Source organism: Propithecus coquereli, unplaced genomic scaffold (genome assembly GCF_000956105.1).
Source record: "Propithecus coquereli isolate 6110/MARCELLA unplaced genomic scaffold, Pcoq_1.0 Scaffold210, whole genome shotgun sequence".
Lineage (NCBI taxonomy): Eukaryota > Metazoa > Chordata > Mammalia > Primates > Indriidae > Propithecus > Propithecus coquereli.
The window spans coordinates 5,988,747-5,995,166 of record NW_012146079.1 but is presented as its reverse complement, the minus strand read 5'-3'; positions in this window follow the sequence as shown (position 1 = coordinate 5,995,166).

Below are 6,420 nucleotides of genomic sequence, written 5' to 3'. Positions count from 1 at the left end.
AAAGAGAGAGAGAGCAAACATTCTAGCATCATGAAAAGCCGAGCTTTAGGAAAGGGTGGGGACACTTTGATGGCTTGACAAGGATTTCCAAAGTGTCTTGTAATTTCAGTGAAAGCATCTAACTTAACAGGCTTTGCTCTGTCTTTGCTGCGAGACCCAAGAGGCATTGTTCAATGGCGCCATAGGTTTTACACAGGTTTACATGAGTTAATTTTTTTAGATGATGCAAAGTTTGAGTCAAGATTTACTTTATTTTATATATGAATATCCATTGTTCCAGCACTATTTGTTAAAGACTGTCCTTTCTCCGTTGAGTTACTTTTGCATCTCTTTTGAAAATCAATTGCTCGTATGTATGAAGATGACTTTCTAAACTCTCTCTCATGTTCCATTGATTTTCATGTGTATCCTTGTATGGACGCCACACTGTCTCAATGACTGCAGCTCTATGGTAAGTCGTGAAGTCAGGAAGTGTGGGTCCCCCAACTTTGTTTTTTTTTTTCAAAATTGTTTTGGCTATTCTAATCAGATATCAACTGGAGAAATCAATTCGGAGAATTGACATCTTTACAAGATTGAGTCTTCTCAGTCATGAACATGATTTATCACACCATATATTTAGCCCTTCAATGTCATGGTTACTATGTCCAGGCCAGGCCAAAAGTGAAGGGGTTGGGAGAAGCCATGAAAGAAAGGGAACTCTCTTTCCGCCAGGGAATTTCTGGGGGGCAGGGGAGCAAGCTCGCTGAGCAGTATGGCTTCCAGACCTTAAGTCAACTGAGCTCTCCGAACCACCTTCTTTTTCTTCCAGTACCTTGTAATGCACATGACTGTCCAGGAGGGGGCAGCCTCCCCAGGCGGCTGTCTTGATCTCACTCTAGCACGTGTTCTCAGCGTGACTAAAATTGGGCATTTTTTTCCCCATTGAATTAAAACAGGGCTGCTGGCGACAGCAAATTGTCTCAGTAAGACACTGTTTGTCCATAATTTGCAGAAACTATTTTTTTTTTTTTTGAGACAGAGTCTCACTCTGTTGCCCGGGCTAGAGTGCCGTGGCGTCAGCCTCGCTGACAGCAACCTCAAACTCCTGGGCTCAAGCGATCCTCCTGCCTCAGCCTCCTGGGTAGCTGAGACTACAGGCAGATGCCAAGACACCTGGCTAATTTTTCTAGAGACAGGGTCTTGCTCTTGCTCAGGCTGGTCTCGAACTCCTGAGCTCAAACGATCCTCCCATCTCGGCCTCCCAGAGTGCTAGGATTACAGGCGTGAGCCACCGCGCCCAGCCTGCAGAAACTATTTTTAAAACAACCTAAACATGGGCTGCCACACTGAAAACCACAGAGATTAGCCTCGCATTGCCAGCACCCCACCCCCAACTGCTTTATTCATTCACAAATCTGGAAAGGCACAGGGTGGCAGGTGGAACAGTCAGGGATGTGAGTTAGCGATGGGCGCACTGGCACCGTCTGCATGTATGGTGAAGCCCTGACCCCTAATGTGTATTTGGACGCAGGGCCCGTGTGGAGGTGATGAGGTTAAGTAGGCCACAAAGGTGGGGCTCGTCTGGTAGGGCCGGTCCCCTTAGAAGGAGAGGAAGAGACGTCAGAGCGCGCTGTTGTGTGAGGACACGGTGAGAAGGCAGCTGTCTGCAAGCCGGGAGGAGATCCCTCACCAGACGCCAAACCCAGCTGGACTTCAATCTTGGACTTTCCAGCCTCCAGAACCGTGAGGAAATAAATTCAGGGAAGCCACGCAGGGTGTGGTGCTCCATTACCGCAGCACAAGCAGACTGAAGTGGGCACCTCCTCAGGGAAAGCACTTTGGCCCTTCCTTATATTATTATTGCCATCACGATATCAACTAGTTATTTTCCTGTTTAAAAATAATTAACTGCAAGCCCTCACATCTTGCTAAAGCATGAGCTCCATCTTCTCGCGCCGCACGTCTCATTCCCTTTCTCACTTCTGTGTGGAGGTTGTCATTTCAGGCCTGCGCATGGTGCACTGACTGCCAGGAGGGGGCCACAGCCATCACAGTAAAACGCCAAGAACAATGGCAGCGCACTGTTTCTAGGCGTTTGCGAGAACCAGGGTGCAGATTCTGCTTTTCCTGTGAACTGGAAAGCAAACTTGGTTCTGCACAGTCAGTATGTTGGGGAAAGGACTGGGCGTCACCAGCACCTAGGCTGTGCTTCCCTGAAGGGTCACGCAGAGCCCAGAGCAAGTAGTGTCTCCTGGGAGAGACCCGGGGTCCCCACCCCAACTCCCACAGGGCTGCTGGAAAGCAGGTCCTGCCGGTTGGCACTGGGGGCTAGAGCCAAGGCTTGGGCTCTGCAGCTCAGCCCCTACCCCCAGGGCCTTATGACAAAGCTCATCTTGCAGAGTTCTTATAGGGATTAAACCACTTAGCCTTGAGGTCACCCAGTGTGGTGCTGCCAGGTGATCACATCCCCATCATTCTCAGGCAGGAGTCGGCAAACTTTTTCTGTAAAGGGCCCGAGGGTAAATATTTTAGGCTCTGCGGCCTCACGGTCTCTGCGGCAACGGCTCACAGCAGCTCTGCCGCTGCGCGCGAAGCCGCCACAGACAATGCAGACACGAACGGGCGTGGTTGTTTCCAACAGAGCTTTATTTATGAAGTCAGGAGGCCACATTCCTAAGGTGGCACCTGTTCAGAAGGCGCGATGGTGAAGGGGCCAGGCAGGTCTCGAATGCACCGAGACATCTGCACAGGGAGGGGACATGCATCCGTCGCGTATTGTTGAGAAGGGTGATTACAATTATTACAAGCCAAGGACTCTTAAGCCAGGGCCCATACACACCTGGGGACTTACCAGTGGGCTGTGAGGGGTGTCGGTTGGGCCCCTGAATGTCCATATAATATCGTGCGTGTACGTGCATGTGGATATTTTCTGAAAGAAAGGTTCACGGTTTCCTCTAAATTGTCTCAAGAGACTCCCCTCCAAAAGGTGAAGAACTCCTGCGTTAAAGCCGACTGACTCCCAGACTGCAGCAAAGACCCCCCAGTGACCCTGGCCCTGACAGTTGCAGGGAGGAGAGGTCACAGGGCCGGTGGGGCCGCAGCTGCTTAGAAGCAGGCCTGGGTCTGCTGGTTCCTCTCCTGGGGCCTTGTCCCAATTGCTGATCCTCACTGCTTCCAGGAGTGTCATTCTGGTGGCCCTTGGTCTGGAGGCAGCCTCCTGTCACCAAGACTGCTGAGCAGTCCCCAGCCACCCTGCTGCGGAGCCCCGTGGGGCCCTTTTATCTGCAGCCTCTCTCCCCTCCCCAGACCAGAACTGGGCCTGGGAGGGCAGTTCCATGTGACCCCAGCTCCCTGTCCAGTCAGGTCAGGGGCTGAGACTCTCAGTCAAGGACAGAAAAGGGGCAAAGTGGAGGACCGGCGGGGGGCTGGGGGCTGGGTGGGCGCTGCGCTGCTAGTGTTTGTGGGACAAGGGCCCGACCGGACTCAGTTTACACAACACGCCAGACTGGCGCAACCAGCCGCGACTCGTGCGGCACCGAGGGTCTCAGAGCCAGATCACAGAAGCTGCCACCACCACCCGAAAAGGGGCTGCAGTGCCTGTGTGCAGGCTGGTGGCCCTGTGCTTACTGGAGGAGCTGGCAGGGCCACGCCAGAGATCACAGCCTCCGGGAAGACTGACCCGAGGGAGACAGAGCGGGAGGCGGCTGACATAAGCATTCCTGTCCCTGCCTCCTCCAGGACTGTCCCCAGACACGGCAGTTCATCTGGGCTCTCTGAAGACGTGCGCAAGCCTGAGGAGTTGGAGGCGCTTGCTGCCAAGCAGTGGCCACGGGGACCTGCTTCTAGGGAGCCCGGGCTGAAGCCATTTGTGCCAGACGAGGTTCTGGGAAGCCACCGTGGCTGACCAACCGGGATTTCCAGGAGACAAGCCAGTCCCGGGACAGTCGCTCGGCCGAGACAGTGACCTCGGGGTGGGACTGTGAAGTCGGACTGCCCGCCCACCCGAAGGCAGCAAGGGCTGTGTCGCTGGCGGGAGTAAGGTGGTGACGTCGGGTGCCACGATGGACTTTCACCTGTGGCGAACTGGGCCGAGGCGCGGGTGGAAGAGGAGGCACTGGGGCATGCAGTGGCCGCGGCCCGGGTTCTGTCGGGGAGCAAGGATGCTGCGGGGACCGCGTGTGGTCTGGCCGCTTTGACCGTGCTGGAAGCCTTGCAAAGAGAAAGTGGAGGGTTCAGGGGCGGCTCACCGCCAACGCAGTCCTGCGGTGAAGGCCGCATCTCAGGGTCCTCCAGGGTGGGCACGGGGGCTCTGGCAATGGCCGCAGGCCCCTCTGGGATTGGGCTGGAAGAGTATCTGTCATACTCTCGCGGTGGTGCTGCAGGTCCCCCTCAAGGGGCCCAGGCCCACCTTCGGTCAGTGGTCTGTGAGCTGCCTTGTTCTGGGAGTCTACAGCTTTCCATTCCAGCAGCCACAGTCAGTCTCCTGGGGTCAGAGTTGCCAATGGTACCTGAGACCTGAATGCCACCATGGCCCTCTGGTTAGAGAGCAGCTTAGGAGCCCACAGGATAAATGAGATTTGGCCGAAATCCGTCTTGCCGTGGGCCCCGTCTGCGGTGTCCCCGGCTCCCAGACGTACACTGGGATGGGTTTCCCTGCAGCGGCAGAACGCAGGTGTTGCCTCTTGCCCCAGGGAGTAAAGACTCCCCACGGAGTCAGCACGAGCAGTCACTCCAGGCTCTGTGTTCTAAAGACACGGGATGTGGAGGGGCCGTCGCCAGGGAGCTCCCTGAGCTCCATTTGGTTCACACACCGATTCCCTCTTCCGAGAGTGGGCGGAGGAGCCAGTGGGCAGCCTTGGCCATGAGGTTGCCTGCAGCAGGCAGCCAGACCCAGGGTCCCCGTCACTGAGTCAGGAGGACAACCCCTCTCTACCCAGGGGCCATGTGCCCTGGTGGGTGACAGGGCTCCTCTTCTGAGCCCCTGCCCACAGCCTGGGGTCTGACCCTTTCTCCACGGTGAGGGGGACCAGGGGGCACAGCCAGGGCAGGAGGGGCACCAGCACAAGGCTAATGCTTAAGGAGCCACCGTCATGGGCAGCTGGCGGCTTGATCTCAGGGGCTGCTCCCCGAGAAGCCAGGCAGGCCGCAGCCATTGGCGGATGATGGTGAAGGAGCGAGCCCCTGTCCTCATCTCCCCTGGGTGAAAGCTTTGCACCACAGACCATCAGATCCCCAGACCTCAAGGGTACGCAGGCACCAGCCTGAGCCATCCCATGCCTCTGGGCAACAGGGAAACCTTGCGGCAGGAAGCACCTCAGGCGCCGGGCAGGAGCAATTCTGGTCACTGCCAAGCCGTACCTGCGTGGACACTGCTGGGCCCCCGCCGAGCTGGCTGCTGCGGTGCCGACAAGAACACAACACAGGTGGAGGCGCAGGCATCTGAAGCGAGCAGTTATCACGCGCCAGCCTGGCAACAGCATCCCAGGCAAAGGGACAGAAGGTGCAAAGGCCCGTGACTTTTGTTGTCTGTACGTTTATCCCGTAACTTCTCAAAGGGATGCAGAAACGATGTGCCCCCATCCCCAGAAAAAGAATTCTGAGTTCTGCAAATGAAGTGCCCGCATTCGAGCTGGAGAGAGGCCTACGGGAAGCGCACAATACCGCAGGAAGCCTCTGCGTGTGGCGGGGCGTCTGCTCTCCGGGGTCCTCCCCTGCCCACCCAGCCAAGCAGCCTTCCGTCAGTTCACCAGCCCCTCTCTGGGCTGCCACGACGTGCCGAGTCAGGCTGCAGCCTGGAGCCTGGGGCCCAGGGGACCTCTCTGCCCTCAGACACTCTGCAAGTTAGGAAGACAACGGAACTGGTTTTGAATCCAGGCAAATTCTGGGTTCTAATCCCTGCTCCCCAGATATTACCCAGGTCAGATTGCTTGAGCTAAGCCTCAGTTTTCTCATCTGTAAAACAGAGACTAAAAAGCCTCGTTCATAGAGTTGATCTGGGTAAAACGGGAACCCAGACCTGAGCATTCAGCTGGCGCCTAGCACTGCATAAGTCTCCAGAAGCAGCAGCCACACAGAGACCCCAAGCTTTGGGGGTGGAGGGGGAAGCACTTCTTGATCGCTGTTCTGTGTCCCCGAACTACTTAAAGGTTTTGTGGACAAAGTAGAAATGACTCGTTTTGAAAACTGCTTCACATTCTTCGCAGATTACACTGTTCCCCAGTGTGACCGTCCCCAATAACCCCAGTGTGGATCCTCCAGCTTTCAAAGACCCCTCAGCCCACCCCGCTAAGCCATGTGTCCGGGCCTAGGACGGGAAGGACCACACCGCACACAGGCTGGTCTCCAGGGCTTTATTTGTACACTGCGGTCTGTCTGACAGGCATGGTGCGGGGCATCTGTAACAGTTCAGTTTTCTCCAAGATCCCGTGAGGAGCGGGG